Below are 15,639 nucleotides of genomic sequence, written 5' to 3' on the forward strand. Positions count from 1 at the left end.
CCCGTGTTTCCTCAGATCCAAGTTTGATCGTAAATTTAACCAACGAGACTGACTACAGCGGGAGCAAAATTTATACCACTGTTGGTAGCAAACCCTCAAGATTGTTAAAACTCAAGTCTATGACCTGAAGGGACTTCATGTTTCTCAATTGGCTGGGAATGGACCCATTCCAGGCGCAACCAAAGAGGTAGAGCTCCTTGACGCTTGTAAGGTTCCAAAACCAGTTGTGCTTGAATGAAGTGCCAAATAAGTAGTTATCAGACATATCAAGGACCTCGAGATGTGTGAAGTTGGACTTGGAATGTAAATTACTAGTAGTCACAGTACTATTAAGGCCACAATTTGTCAAGCGAAGCACTTTAAGTGAAGGGAGCATGTTAAACTTGTGAACCCAATCCCCCACAAAACTAAGATTAAGTCTGCTCATGTCAAGATGACTCAGCAAAGAGAGGCGTGGCAACCATGCAAGATGCACTGCTTGAAGACCATTATAATTCCAACAGACATCGAGATATTGCAACTTGAAGAGATTGCCTAGTTGGGAAGGTATCATCCCAGTGAAATATGCCCACGAGAGGTTGGGATACCTTAAGTTGCCGAGGGAACCCATGAAAAGAGGTATGCTTGTGTTGTTGAAGTCACTATAGCTCAGATCAAGATACCTCAGGTGTTGTAAATTAGCCAAAGAGGAGCTCATCTCTGCTGCCAACAAGCTCAATCATCTGCTCATGTTCGGATAGCCGTAGTTATCCATGTCGATGTTGCGGAGGTTGAGCTTGATTACATGGCCAGTTCGGTTGCTGCACCGAACTCCCTTCCATTGACAACAGTCGTCGCCAGGGCGCCCTGACGAGAGACGACCAACGGGGTCTAAGAGGCCTGCCTTGAAGGACAGGAGCGCATCTCGCTCACTGCTAAGGCAAGCCTCTGATACACTCGCTTGACCATTGGAAGTGGACGCTATTTGGGAGATGAGGAAGCAAAGGAGTAGTGCAGTTGCTCGAACGAGGAGCGCGAGCTTAGTCATATTGGTCGATCGGAAATGGCAGACGAAGAAGACAGTGGAGTGGAGCGAGCAGCTTATCTCTATTATTCCTCCACAAGCATCTTAAGCTAGTCCGCGTACTGGTCTTTTCATGTATACTTTTCATATGCTGAAGTTATTGCTAGAATTTGTAATGATCCGGACATTCGACCCTGCAGAGCACGGCAGAGCAGGCTGTGGCTAGAATTTGAATTCAAGACTCGTCCTGTTTCAAGTTGACACCCTAGTCCACGTCGTGGTCTTGCATACTTTTCTTCTAATGAAGTTGTGGCCAAGCACGCATGCATACTTTTCTTCTAGTGAATTTATACCGATGATTAGGATGGACAGTCGACACACAAGCATTGTTTTGGGGTGCTTAACCGATTCAGAGGAGGCTCCCTCCATGGAGCGCTTTACAAAATAAATTGTTTTTACTATTATCTTTTTGCGAAAAATATTGTTTTTATATGACAAAACGTTCTAGAATATTGTGTGCATGCAGATATAGATCTATAGTACACGTGTACATATTTGCATCTATATGCATTTTCGTATGTGGCATTATTAAAAGAGAGACACACATAAAAGAGAGACACACATAAACTATTGTACTCCCTCGGTTTTTCTAACGTTTTCGTGAATCAATTGTATACAGACATTTTATATGTATATTATATTATACAGACATTTTATAAAAAGACAATATAGTTTATTACCCCTCCCTCGGTTTTTCTAACGTTTTATAGTGCGTTTGTTCATTCATTTCACTCTATATAATTCATATTGAAATATCTAAAACATATTATATTTGCTAATGGAGGAGTATTACTTAATGAAAATTTACATTCTCTAAAAAATGGAACTTTCCACATAAATCGAGAACATTCATATGTATCCATACAATATTATCATACTTTTAAGTAACACTTTCTGAATATTTGTTTGAATTAGGTACTGACGGGACCGGGTACCAAACCATCACACTTTCGATGCGCCCTAGCTATCAAAGACCAGTTTGATACATGACGACTTCCTGATTGTCTACCATAACAAAGTTTGCCGGCTCTGATGAAGGAGGGGCAATGACGGCAGCACGCCTTCGATTCGCTCCAGTTCTTGTAGTCGCCTAGGTGGTCTACCGACCTGGATGTATTTTTTTACTTCTGGTGTTCTTTGTACTATCTTGTCAGTTGATAAATAGATTGGAAGTTGTCCTCGCAAAAAAAGAAAGAAAAGACAGGATCGATATTTAGGAAAACAACACTTGACTGTAGGGCTAAGGTGTGTGGGCCAGGTGTGTTGGATCCACAAGGGCGCCTCCTCTCAGTTCTCACCCTAGTTTTGTGAACCCAAAAACTTTGAAAAGAATAATTACATAATGTCTTATATTTGTTTACTGAGAGGGTATTTTTTAGCCTTACATAATCTTTAAGCCGCGCCTTACCATGAAGTCTGCCATCAAAACAAATATGAGTGTGTTCTTTTGGACACCTTGTGTTGTGCAAGCAATACCCAGAAAGCTTGCGTCCCGTTTTTTATATAAAGCAAATAGCCAAATCGATACAAGGTGACGAGGATACCCTCTTACTATCTTATCAAAGTAAAAATAAGATTACAAGAGAAGCTACAGCCAACCCCAACACGATCGAAACTATTAATAGGAGATAAAAACCACACCTCCTTAGAAAGACTGTCGTCCTTTGTTGCATTGCTCCACCTGAAGGCATCGCCGGGGAGGCCTCCCTGCTCTCCCGCTCCGGATTGTGGAGCGCTGATCTTGCATGTGTAAACTGAGGACCGAGCGAGGTGTCAACAAGGACATGTATATAAAGTAGGAGGAAGGCAAGATCGCCTCACACCAGAGTCGAAGAAGCTTTGAGAAGGGATCCAACCTGGCGTACCAACGACGATGTGATACGAACGAGATGAACCTGGGCTCCCCGGCAACGCCCTCAGGAGGGTAACGACGTACCGCATCGCTGCTGCCAAGACCAAAGAAATGGTCCAGGGGTTTTCAACTGGAGTTCTACTACACACAAAGAGAGAGACCACGCTGATGCCGACAAGAAGGACACGACAACGGCGTGCATCGCCACCGATGGCGCCGAGCTTTCTCCCAGAGCCTCACCCGGGTCACACCGAGGCACCACGAGTACCAGTCCATTCCAAGGTGGTGGCGGCGATAGGATTAGGTGGCCACCCATGTCGCCCCCGTGGAGCGATCTTGTGCGGACAATCTTTTTAAAAAAACTAATCTTGTGCGGACAATCTTAATTTGCGGTGAGAATAATATGTGAGGTGATGAGAACACCAATGGAGAGACTTTTTACTTTGGTTCGAAACAAAACGTTGTATGTTTCACAGAAATTCGACTCCAAGATTTCATATAGTATTTCATCTTTTTTATCTTTCATTTCATCTGCCTGTTTTGCTTGGACACAAAATCAAGGGGAAAATCAAATCAGTTCCTGTCCTCGAACCTCGGTGGGAGAAATTGGATCTTTTGCCCCACTTTACTTCTCCATTTGATCATTTGCCCCCTCTCCTCCCGAGAGGCTACCAGATGGGGCCCGGGGCCATTGCCATTGAGACAATCACAGGGCAAATCATCCAACTCCTTGTAAAGTGGGGCAAATCATCCAATCCCCCCGCCCCGGCGGCCGGCCATGGACACAAAACCAAAATCAAATCAGTTCCACTGCGCCTCGGCGGCCGGCCATGGAGATGGAGGACGGCTCGCGCATCCCCTCGCCGGCCGGGCAGAATCCTCCATCTCCGGCAGAGCAGAGTCCGCCGCCACCGGCGACCTCTCATGTCTGAATCGAGCTCCTCTGTTTTCCAGTCTTCTCCGCCCCCCGCCTCTGCTGAGATCTGCTAGCTAGGGCCGCGACGAGGAGACGGCAGTTATGGTGAGGTCAGATCAGGTGAGGATTCATGCGCCCTTAGCAGGTGAGCTCCATCCTATTCCTGCCTCTGGACTGGAGGCTGCCCCTTAGCAGATGCTTGATGCAGTTTGTGTCGACAACTGAATTAATTAGGTCCACCGAATTCATTCAGATGCAATCTTCGTTGTTCCTTTCTTTGTTTCGAGGAGGGTAAAACTAATGCAGATGGAAAAGAAACAAAAAGTAAGCCATTTTATTCATGTTCTAAAAAAACAATCTTCACTGACTTTCTTCATATTGATGTGCCACCACCAGGTCCGCCAACACCACAGGGTGTGTAGTTCATGAATTCTTCTACTTCTACACAGTATGCAAACTAGCTACTGAGATTCAAACCGGTGAACCTTCTGTTTAACAACTTAAAACATAAACCCAAGTGTTTCTATCTTGTCGCTCATCTCATGTTTGCAGAACCACTACTTTGATATAACCGCTGACTGATACCCAACTGAGTAGAAACCTTGCTTGCCTCGGTTTACTACCTCACGCCAACAAATACTCTTTGATCGAGTAACATCAAAAGATGAGTAAATGAGCACTTAGTTCTTATTAGATACAACTATAGCTTAGGCCGGCAGCTTCGGCCACTTGTTGTATTTATAACCATTTGATTAGTGAGTGCGCTACAGAACACAGGGCACCTGTTACATTTTTCAGCAAGTTGAAAAACGCAACTAGCTACTCCCTCCGTTCCGAAATAGTACAAAGTTGAGTCATCTATTTCGGAACGGAGGGAGTAGATCAGATCACTATGGTCAAGTCAGGTTAGTATTCTCACGCCCCTGGCTCCATGTAAGGGAGGTTGGTGTTGGTGGCAGGGGAGACCCATTCCCCTTAGCAGAGTTTGCTGGCTTCACTGTGCCTGAGGCAGTAGTCAGTTAACCTATCTATGTCCAGGCAATTTGTTCCATGTAACCACTGATTCTTGCCTTGACAACTCAATTTGGGTCACCAAGAGCGGGGAAAAACCCATCCGATTCAGATGCAATCTTTCTTTTTTTTTTGAGGAGGATGAAACATGTTAGTTACCTATGTTTACTTTGTGCGAGCGGTAAAACGTCTTGCCCTTGTCGAGGCGACGTGTTCATGTTATATAGCAGGGGAGCCGAAACCCTAGATGGCTTACATGCGGTTTGAGAGAGAGATAAGCGAGAATCTAGGATACATCTTGTGAGAGAAGAAAGGTTGAGATGGTTACAAGAATACCTCAATGCAAACTACCTCCTAACCTTATCTCTAATATACCTAGCCTTATCTCTAATATGCCGCATATGATGGTGTTTAACCCCCCCCCCCTTAATCACAACTTCAAGAGGTTGAGATTATGCTTAAACTCTTCAAAGCTTTTGATAGGCAAGGCTTTAGTAAACCCATCTGCAACTTGATCTCTGGAGTGAATGAACCGAATATCAAGCTGTTTCAGTGCAACTATTTCTCTGACAAAATGAAAGACTATCTCTATGTGCTTTGTTCTGGCATGAAAGACTGGATTTGCAGACAAGTAGGTGGCACCAAGGTTATCACACCACAAACATGGAGTTTGAGAACTTCGAATACCAAGTTCTTTTAGCATTGATTGGACCCATATGATTTCAGCTGTAGCATTTGCTAATGCCTTGTACTCTGCCTCTGTGCTAGACCTAGACACCGTGGCATGTTTTCTTGCGCACCATGAAATCAAGTTTGGTCCAAAAAATATTGCAAATCCACCAGTGGAGCGTCTGTCATCCAGACAACCTGCCCAATCAGAATCAGAGAAAGCACTAACAAGAGTTGAGGATGACTTGCTGAAGTTGAGACCAATGCTCAAAGTATGTTTGACATATCTGACAATGCGTTTTGCAGCAGTCCAATGCACAGTGGTGGGAGCATGCAGAAACTGACATACCTTGTTGACAGCAAATGAGATATCAGGCCTTGTTAAAGTCAAGTACTGTAATGCACCTACCAAACTCCTGTACTTTGTACTATCCTCTTGATTCAAGAGGTGCCCTTCTATGAGAGATAGCTTTTCTGAGCTAGATAATGGAGTGAAAGAGGGTTTACAACCTTGCAAGCCTGCCTTTCTTACCAAATCGGTTGCATACTTCTCTAGAGAGAGATGAACTCCATCCTTGTGTTTCTTCACCTCAATCCCAAGGAAAAAATGCAAATCTCCAAGATCCTTGAGAGCAAATTCTGCACTTAAATCCTTCAACAATGATGCAATGGCCTCACTAGATGAACTTGTAACAATAATATCATCAACACAGATGAGAACAAATATGCATGTATTGAGCTTATTGTAAATAAACAGTGAGGTGTCTGACTTGGAAGGGACAAAACCAAGTGATTGCATCTTGTGACTAAGACGGGAATACCACGCCCTTGGAGCCTGCTTCAAGCCATAGAGTGCTTTATCAAGTTTGCACACAAACGAGGGATTAGACTTGCTCTCAAACCCAGGAGGTTGTTTCATATACACCTCTTCTTCAAGAACACCATGAAGAAACGCGTTCTGGACATCTAGCTGTCTGAGACTCCATCCTCTGGATACATAGGGCTATATATAATTTGTATGAACACATAGGGCTATATATAATTTGTTGATCAGCATTACCGATGTACATGGGCACCGACGAGGAGACGGCAGTTATGGTGAGGTCAGATCAGGTGAGGATTCATGCGCCCTTAGCAGGTGAGCTCCATCCTATTCCTGCCCCTGGACTGGAGGCTGCCCCTTAGCAGATGCTTGATGCAGTTTGTGTCGACAACTGAATTAATTAGGTCCACCGAATTCATTCAGATGCAATCTTCGTTGTTCCTTTCTTTGTTTCGAGGAGGGTAAAACTAATGCAGATGGAAAAGAAACAAAAAGTAAGCCATTTTATTCATGTTCTAAAAAAAACAATCTTCACTGACTTTCTTCATATTGATGTGCCACCACCAGGTCCGCCAACACCACAGGGTGTGTAGTTCATGAATTCTTCTACTTCTACACAGTATGCAAACTAGCTACTGAGATTCAAACCGGTGAACCTTCTGTTTAACAACTTAAAACATAAACCCAAGTGTTTCTATCTTGTCGCTCATCTCATGTTTGCAGAACCACTACTTTGATATAACCGCCGACTGATACCCAACTGAGTAGAAACCTTGCTTGCCTCGGTTTACTACCTCACGCCAACAAATACTCTTTGATCGAGTAACATCAAAAGATGAGTAAATGAGCACTTAGTTCTTATTAGATACAACTATAGCTTAGGCCGGCAGCTTCGGCCACTTATTGTATTTACTAGTAAGCGTGCACGTGCAACGCACGTCTTCATTAATGCATAAATTTTACTCTTTTACAACCTACAACGCACGTTTTCTTGCATAAGGCAAGATTCTCTACACATCTAGGTTACAACCTACAACAAATATATTTGAACACAGTTTCCAACTTGCAAGCAGGTGATAAAATCAAGAAAATACGAAGGTCATCCTTTTAGGAATTAGAGGTCCTCGTCAAGGATTTCATTGTTTCTCTCCTTATTTTTATTGCCACCTGGCTATCATAAAGAGTGAAAATGTTGTTGGATAATCTGCACACACACATATTCAAGTTTCAGGTTACAGTAGTCTGAATAAAGACTGACCGTCAGCGTGTGCTTGTGCACGTACGGTTTCAGAAGTTTCAGTTAGGCGTTTTTCTGTCAGTAGTTTTCAGTTAGTCTGTTAGCTAGTTTTGCTCGCCTTACCAGGTCATGGGATGGCATGATCGTTGCGGTCCGTGCGGGTAAAGTAGTCGCCCGATCTTAGCTAGGCGTCGTGGGATGGCACGACCAGTAGGCCTGCTGAAGACGTGGGCAATTTCCTTGTAATTCGGCAGCCGTTTTGAGCTAGCCTGATAATAACAGAAGAAGCAGAAAAGCTGCGTCAGTTGAGCAGCGCAAAACCATTGTCTTCCACCTCTCTCTCTCTCAGTCTCGTTCGTCTTGGTAGGCTATCTGCAACAACAAGTGGCATCAGAGCCTCGGTGGTGTTCAATCCATCCTGGGCGCCGGCGGTGTTTGATCCGTCGGAGAGATGGCCGGCAGCGACGACGAGAAGGCGAAGCAGAAGAAACAGGAAGAAGAGGCCGCGGCGGAGGCGTCGGCGCTTGGCAAGTCCCTGGCCCGTCTCTCCACAGACGAGGGGTCGGGGGTGCGCGTTGTCGAGCGCATCGTGCACGGCGGCGGCGGCGGCGTGCCTCCGATGATGCTCACGCGCACCAATTACTCTGATTGGGCCATGATCACTAAGCTGCAGCTGCAGGCTGATGAGCTGTGGCGCGTGGTGGAGACTGGCCAAGGCACGGACCGCGACGATCGGCGCGCTATGATCGCCCTTCTCAAGGGGGTGCCGCCGGAGCTGATGCGGATCTTGGGCGCCAAGGCCACTGCCAAGGAGGCATGGGACACTCTGAAGACCATGCGGGTCGGCGTCGAGCGCGTGCGCGAGGCCAAGGCACAGACTCGCCGCTCGGAGTACGAGGCGCTCCGGTACAAGGACGGCGAAGGAATCGAGTCGTACGTCATGCGGCTCAGGACGATCATCGACGAGCTGCAGGCGCTCGGTGATCCAGTGGACGAGCACAAGGCCGTCCTCAAGGTGCTCCGCACTGTGCCGCGTCCGTACCGCGAGATGGCCGTGGCGATCGAGTCATTCGTCGACACCAGGGTGCTCTCCCTCGAGGAACTTTGCGGCCGGCTCCTTGTCGTCGAGGAGCGTGAGCGCGAGGAGACCCCGGCGCCCGAAGCGCAGCTACTGTACACCATCGACCAGTGGCGGGCGCACGAGAAGTCGCTGGACCAAGGCGGCGCGTCCTCAGGAGCTGGAGCTGGGCGCGGGCGCGGAAACGGCAAACCGAAGACCCTGCAAGGCGGGGGCGGCCGTGGCCAGGGCGTTGGCCGCGGCAACGGCGGTCCAGCGGCGCCCAGGCGAAAGGGCAACTGCCGCTACTGCGGCATCGCAGGGCACTGGGCGAAGGAGTGCCGCAAGAAGGAAAGGGACCAGCGCGAACAGCCGGACCAGCAGGCGAACATTGCCCAGGTCGAGGTTGAGCAGCCGGGCTTGCTCCTTGCCACCTGCGCAATGGAGAGCGCGGCGAGCGCGGTGGGCGACATATGTGAGCAGTCCACCGACATCTTCCTCAACGAAGCTCGCGTGGTGCCGGTCGCCACCAACGACGACCGCTGGTATCTGGATACTGGCGCTAGCAATCACATGACAGGGCGGCTTGACATGTTGGCGCAGGTGGACGAGTCCGTTCGCGGCTCGGTGCGTTTCGGCGACGGCTCCATCGTGCAGATCTGCGGACGCGGCATGGTGATGTTCTCCTGTAAGAACGGCGAGCACCGCGCGCTCTCGGATGTCTACTACATCCCCCAACTGCGGACGAGCATCGTGAGCCTCGGGCAGCTCGACGAGCACGGGTGCAAGTCCGTGATCGAGGGCGGCGTGCTCTGCCTCTACGACAGGGAGCGCGTGCTTCTGGCACGGGTGCAGCGGACGAGCAACCGGCTCTACGCCGTGGCTCTGAACTTGGCTGCGCCGGTGTGCCTCCTGGCGCACGGCGGCGACGAAGCGTGGCACTGGCATGGACGTTTCGGTCATCTCCATTTTCGGGCGCTGCACAATCTTGGCGCGAAGGGGATGGTGCGAGGCATGCCGGCGATCCAGCATGTCGAACAGTTCTGTGAGGGTTGCACGCTCGGAAAGATGCACCGAACGCCGTTCCCGCGTGCGTCAGCGTACCGCGCGGAGCAGGGGCTCGAGCTGGTCCACGGCGACCTCTGCCGGGCCCATCACGCCGGCGACCACGTCCGGTAACAAGTACTTCCTGCTCATCGTTGATGATCACAGTAGATACATGTGGTTGGAAGTGCTCAGGAGCAAGGACGAGGCGTTCAAATTCTTCAGAAAGATCAAGGCGGCCGCGGAGACATAGTGCGGTGCAAAGCTCAGAGCGTTCCGCACCGACCGCGGCGGGGAGTTCAACTCGAGCGAGTTCACCGCGTACTGCGAGGAGCTCGGCATCCTAAGGAACACAACAACTCCGTACTCTCCTCAACAAAATGGAGTCGTCGAGCGCCGCAACCAGTCCGTGGTCGAGATGGCTCGCAGTCTGATGAAAAGTATGGGTGTGCCGAGCACGTTCTGGGGCGAGGTAGTGCGCACGGCGGTTCACATCCTCAACCGCTCACCAACGAGGAGTCTGCAGGGCATGACACCCTATGAAGCGTGGCGCAAGAAGAAGCCAACGGTCGACTACTTCCGCACTTTCGGCTGCGTCGTGCACGTCAAGCTCGTCGGCCCCGGCATGACCAAGCTGGCGGACAGGACACGGCTGGGCATATTTCTGGGCTATGAGGCGGGCACAAAGGGCTATCGGGTTTACGACCCGATCGGCAAGCGCTTGTACATCACGCGCGATGTGCGTTTCGAGGAGGATCGGCGCTGGGACTGGAGCAAGGACGGTGGCGACTCGGAGCGCGCCCACCAGTTCACGGTTGTGTACTCCGACGCGGGTGTGCCCACAACCATGACCTACTCCGTGTCACCAGCCCCGGCGACGCCACCTAGCGCATCGACAACACCAACTGCGCCAGGCTCACCGCTTGCTCCAAGCACGCCACGGACGCCCACGTCTAGCGGATCCGCCGCGGACACCCCGAGCGCGTCGAGCACGCAGGCATCGGCGGACTCAAGCCCGTCCACACCAGTTACTCCCTACAACTCTGATGACGGGTGGGTGACGCCGCCCACCGGCGAGGATTTCGACGCCGAGGGAGTGCCCGTTCGCTGGAAGTCCATGGAGTACATCATCGACCACGCGCCGGCATGCACTCTGGAGTACAGTGGGCTCTGTCTCTCTGCGGCAGAGGAACCCGCGTCTGTCGAAGATGCACTGGACGAGCCTGCCTGGCGCAGCGCAATGGAGGCAGAGATGGACTCGATCCGCTCCAACAGCACCTGGTCTCTTGCCTCCCTGCCTGCCGGACATCGCGCCATCGGACTAAAGTGGGTGTTTAAGGTGAAGCGCGATCCAGATGGAAATATTGTGAAGCACAAAGCTCGTCTGGTGGCAAAGGGATATGCACAGAGGCAGGGGGTGGACTTTGACGAAGTGTTCGCTCCCGTAGCTCGTCTGGAAACAGTGAGACTGTTGCTTGCAGTAGCAGCGCAACGACGATGGTCAGTGCATCACATGGATGTGCGATCTGCCTTTTTGAATGGGGAACTGCAGGAAGAAGTATATGTGCATCAGCCTGCAGGTTTCATCGACAGCTGCAATCCCAGTAAGGTTCTGAAGCTGCAGAAGGCTCTGTATGGGCTCCATCAGGCACCCCGAGCATGGAATACCAAGCTGGACACTACGCTAGTTTCTCTTGGTTTTGAGAAGTGTCAGTTGGATCATGCCCTGTACAAGCGTGGCAGAGGAATAGATCATCTGCTAGTTGGGGTGTACGTTGACGATCTGATCATCTCTGGGTCGTCTGAAGATGCTATCAAGCAGTTCAAGCAGCAGATGCAGGACATGTTTCAGATGAGCGATCTTGGTCTCCTGACTTACTATCTGGGTTTAGAAGTGAAGCAGGACAAGGATGGAATCAGTGTTTGCCAGTCCAGCTATGCTAAGAAGATTTTGGAAGACGCTGGCATGGATCACTGCAATGCCAGTCATACACCACTGGAAAATCGCCTGAAATTGAGGAAGAACCAGGGAGGAGCAGTGGACGCATCAGAATATCGAAGCCTCATTGGGAGCCTGCGGTACTTGGTAAACACACGACCAGATATTGCATATGCAGTGGGGCTTATAAGCCGTTTCATGGAAGCACCAGGAAAGGAGCATTGGATTGCAAGTTCTGAGGTACATCAAGGGCACTCTGAATCTTGGGTGTATCTACAGAGCAGAAGGGGAAACTGTTCTCACTGGTTTCAGTGACAGTGACCACGCAGGAGATCTTGATGACAGAAAAAGTACCACGGGTACTGTGTTCTTCCTCGGATCGGGTGCTATTACTTGGTCCTCCCAGAAGCAGAAGGTGGTTGCAAAATCTTCATGCGAGGCCGAGTACATAGCAGCAGCAACAGCAGCAAGTCAGGCTGTGTGGCTGAGCAGGTTGCTTGCTGAAATGCTGGGCACAAAAGTTCAGAAGGTCAAGCTGCGTGTTGACAACAGATCTGCAATTGAATTGAGCAAAAATCCGGTGCATCATGAGAGGAGTAAACACATTGATCTCAGGTATCACTATATCAGAGAGTGTGTTGAGCTGGGGCGAGTGGATGTCGTCCATGTCAGAACTGGAGACCAAGTTGCAGATATTTTCACAAAATCCCTTGGAAGGAGCCGGTACGCTGAGCTACGGCACAAGCTAGGGGTGATCCAGTGTGTAGCAGATTAGGGGGTGATTTGTTGGATAATCTGCACACACACATATTCAAGTTTCAGGTTACAGTAGTCTGAATAAAGACTGACCGTCAGCGTGTGCTTGTGCACGTACGGTTTCAGAAGTTTCAGTTAGGCGTTTTTCTGTCAGTAGTTTTCAGTTAATCTGTTAGCTAGTTTTGCTCGCCTTACCAGGTCATGGGATGGCATGATCGTTGCGGTCCGTGCGGGTAAAGTAGTCGCCCGATCTTAGCTAGGCATCGTGGGATGGCACGACCAGTAGGCCTGCTGAAGACGTGGGCAATTTCTTTGTAATTCGGCAGCCGTTTTGAGCTAGCCTGATAATAACAGAAGAAGCAGAAAAGCTGCGTCAGTTGAGCAGCGCAAAACCATTGTCTTCCACCTCTCTCTCTCTCTCAGTCTCGTTCGTCTTGGTAGGCTATCTGCAACAACAAATGTTACATACATCTTAGTGTCATATAATCCTATTCAAGTGTTAATATAATAAAATATTCTTGATGACCTTTAACACTTCCAAAAACACTCAATGCGAAACATAAAAGTGTTCAGTTGTCTTAACAAATACTTGTAAAACTGAAAAAACAAATTCATGGCGTAAATTTAAAAATTAACATAAAAATAATGCCGAAGAAAATGTAAGTATAAATAAATTTGAACTAAACTTGACATATTTCAAAATCAAAACCTTTATATGGCTGGCAATGAATCATCCTATACAGCAAAATATGAGTGTCGGACAAAATACCGCCCGTAGGTACTCCATGAAATTTAACATTCAGAGACCACAACTTGCATGATTATGAAATTTTGATAGGTTCAATAACAAATACCGATAAAAATCTTAATAGTTTTATAAAACTTTCAAAATGATTGTGAATGAATACTTTTTGTACCCCTTATGACAGTATAAAACGATCGCACATCCACATAGTCAAATTGGACACACCTGATAAAAAAGAATTGGACAAGGTCCAATGCTGAATACAAACCAAATGACCAAATGCGCTAGGGATAAAAAATGAATTGGACAACATCGGACGCTATATCTGATCTGACTTAGACCAAAAGGGCTAAAATACCAACTCAGAAAAGAAAAGAAATGACCCCTCAAAAAAGAAAAAATAGCTTAAAAAAAAGCACACTTGTCTCTCCCTCTCGGTTCTCCTCACCTCTCTCACCAACCTGCCCCTAACCTTATCCCTTCACTGTCTCCCCACTGCTCCCTATTCCATGGTGGCCACAAGCCCACAACACACACACACACACACTATCTCTCTCTACCTCCTCAGGCCGCCCATCCTCTTCGTCCCCATCACCGGAGCGAGGTCTCGCAGGCTCGCACTCCCCCCAATCTTCTCGGCCCCTCCTCGTCGAGTCTGTCGCCGAAGTGCCTAAGGATCCGCTCGAGCTCGGCATGGTCGCTGGGCGCGGGACTCGTCTCCATCAGATTGGGGGCAGTGGCAATCGTGCATCGCAACCTCCGCGCCCGGTGCCTCCATCTCCATCTCGCTCGTCGGTGGCTCCCACCACCCTGTGCGTGCGACTGCGCCGCACCCTGCCCTGCCTAGGTCCGGCAGCAGTGCCGCGGTGCCTGGTCCCTGCAAGTGCAAGCCGGCGCCATTAGACGATCTATTCCCCACTTCAGCTTTCATATCTGCTTGTATCTGATGTGAGTTACTCCCCATTACCCACTTCTTCTAATCCCTAATTGCTATCCATTCCTGTATAGTACATATGTAGCTCAGTAGTCTAGGTTTAAGCATGAGAGTCATTTTAGAATCGGGGAGAAAAATTAGAAGTTGGGGTGATCCTATTTTGGTCTGCCTAATCTTGGAGTAAGCTGTTCGATTAGACGTTCTTAACTTGGTTGGGGCAACTGTTATGAGTGGGGATTCCAGTTAGTTAATATTCTTCAGGCAACCATACTGCGATAAAGCTGATTGATTGGTGGATTAGAATTCTGGGTGGCTAGGGGCGATAGGGACCAAGACAGATGAGGTTGATTTGGCTTGATCCTGCCAAAGAAATTTACTTCTATTTTGAAAAATGAACACATGTTCTTAGATGTGTAGGGTTAAGTTTCCAAATGTGAGGTTTATAGCAAATCAAAGAGGATCAAGAGAAGCATAGTACGATAGTACAGTAGGATAAGCATGTATGACTGTAGGATAATACAGTTTGAAGAATGATGATGGTATGGTTCTCATATATAGAGGACGGTGGTTGGCTCAAAGAGTTTATCACCTCAAAAATTTCCTTTCTTGGAATAACTTGCCTTATTAGAAGTCCATAAACATCTCTGGCATCTTCAGTACTACTTACGGCAGCTGCACAAGTGTTATTCATGATATAGCACAACCTTTTAGATATATTTCTTGTTGTCCCGGCCCCCCTGTTAAAACAGAAGTGCTTTTGCAGGCTTACAAGAAATGGATTTTGAAGACCATCTAACTATCTAAGAGTCATGGAATTCGTTCCATCCTAAATTTTTGGGACTCTGGAATAAACACAAAGATGGGAATGGGGATGCATACCTGCCTGCCATACACATTGACATGTTTTCAATACTCATCCCGAAGCTTTTCAGCGTTGTACAGAAGAAGTTATTGACAGGTTTACTTCATGATAGTCTTGGCTTTTGTTTTGGCCAAAATAATCAGGTACTTACTCACATAATTTCTGAATATTCCAGTTATTTGTTGAATGCATCAGTTAGACTACTGTGATACATCAAAGCTTCTCCATAACTGAAACGACATAATTTTGGAGGAGGATTATCCTGTTTCCAAATCCTAGCTCTGCCATTGATTCTACCTGAATTTACTTTAGTAGATTTTCTCTTGTAAAATCCAAACTGTTTCCGAGCCTATATGTTTGGTTTAATATTTTTGTTTATCATGCAATACTTATCCCGCAGCCATCTAATATGCAAATTTGATAATAGAAGACGACCTCATTTATGTACAGAAAAAATGCATATTCTTGGACTGGGTTTTCTTCCGCACTCTCTTGGATCAGGTTACAAATACATCATACTGACTGGGTTTTATTCATTCAGTCATATAGATTTGAATACTATACTGTTAAACCAATATGATGGAGGGCTCCAGTTTGATGCACTGTTAAAATTCATGTTGAAGTTCCAGGAGGTAGATCTATTATGGTTTGCACAAAAATGATGCATTGATCAGCACATTGTTGTAAATATGCAAATTTGAGAGTGAAGAACATTGTTATAAGGATGCAAA

At 47.8% G+C, this 15,639-nt stretch overlaps 2 pseudogenes across 1 annotated transcript in view; one reads left to right on the forward strand and one right to left on the reverse strand.

The window, feature by feature from the left end:
• Nucleotides 1-64: 64 nt before the first annotated feature.
• Nucleotides 65-1,085, reverse strand: LOC147962890 (receptor-like protein EIX1; annotated as a pseudogene).
• Nucleotides 1,086-13,548: 12,463 nt separating this feature from the next.
• LOC125524967 (disease resistance protein RGA2-like) overlaps nt 13,549-15,639 on the forward strand; it is a 31,938-nt pseudogene continuing 29,847 nt past the window's right edge. Inside the window, exons 1-2 of the transcript XR_015612382.1 lie at nt 13,549-14,060; nt 14,810-15,051. The product of XR_015612382.1 is annotated as a disease resistance protein RGA2-like (transcript). The remainder of the gene's footprint in view (nt 14,061-14,809; nt 15,052-15,639) is intronic.

Source organism: Triticum urartu, chromosome 7A (assembly GCF_056163025.1).
Source record: "Triticum urartu cultivar PI428250 chromosome 7A, HENAU_Tu73, whole genome shotgun sequence".
Classification (NCBI taxonomy): domain Eukaryota; kingdom Viridiplantae; phylum Streptophyta; class Magnoliopsida; order Poales; family Poaceae; genus Triticum; species Triticum urartu.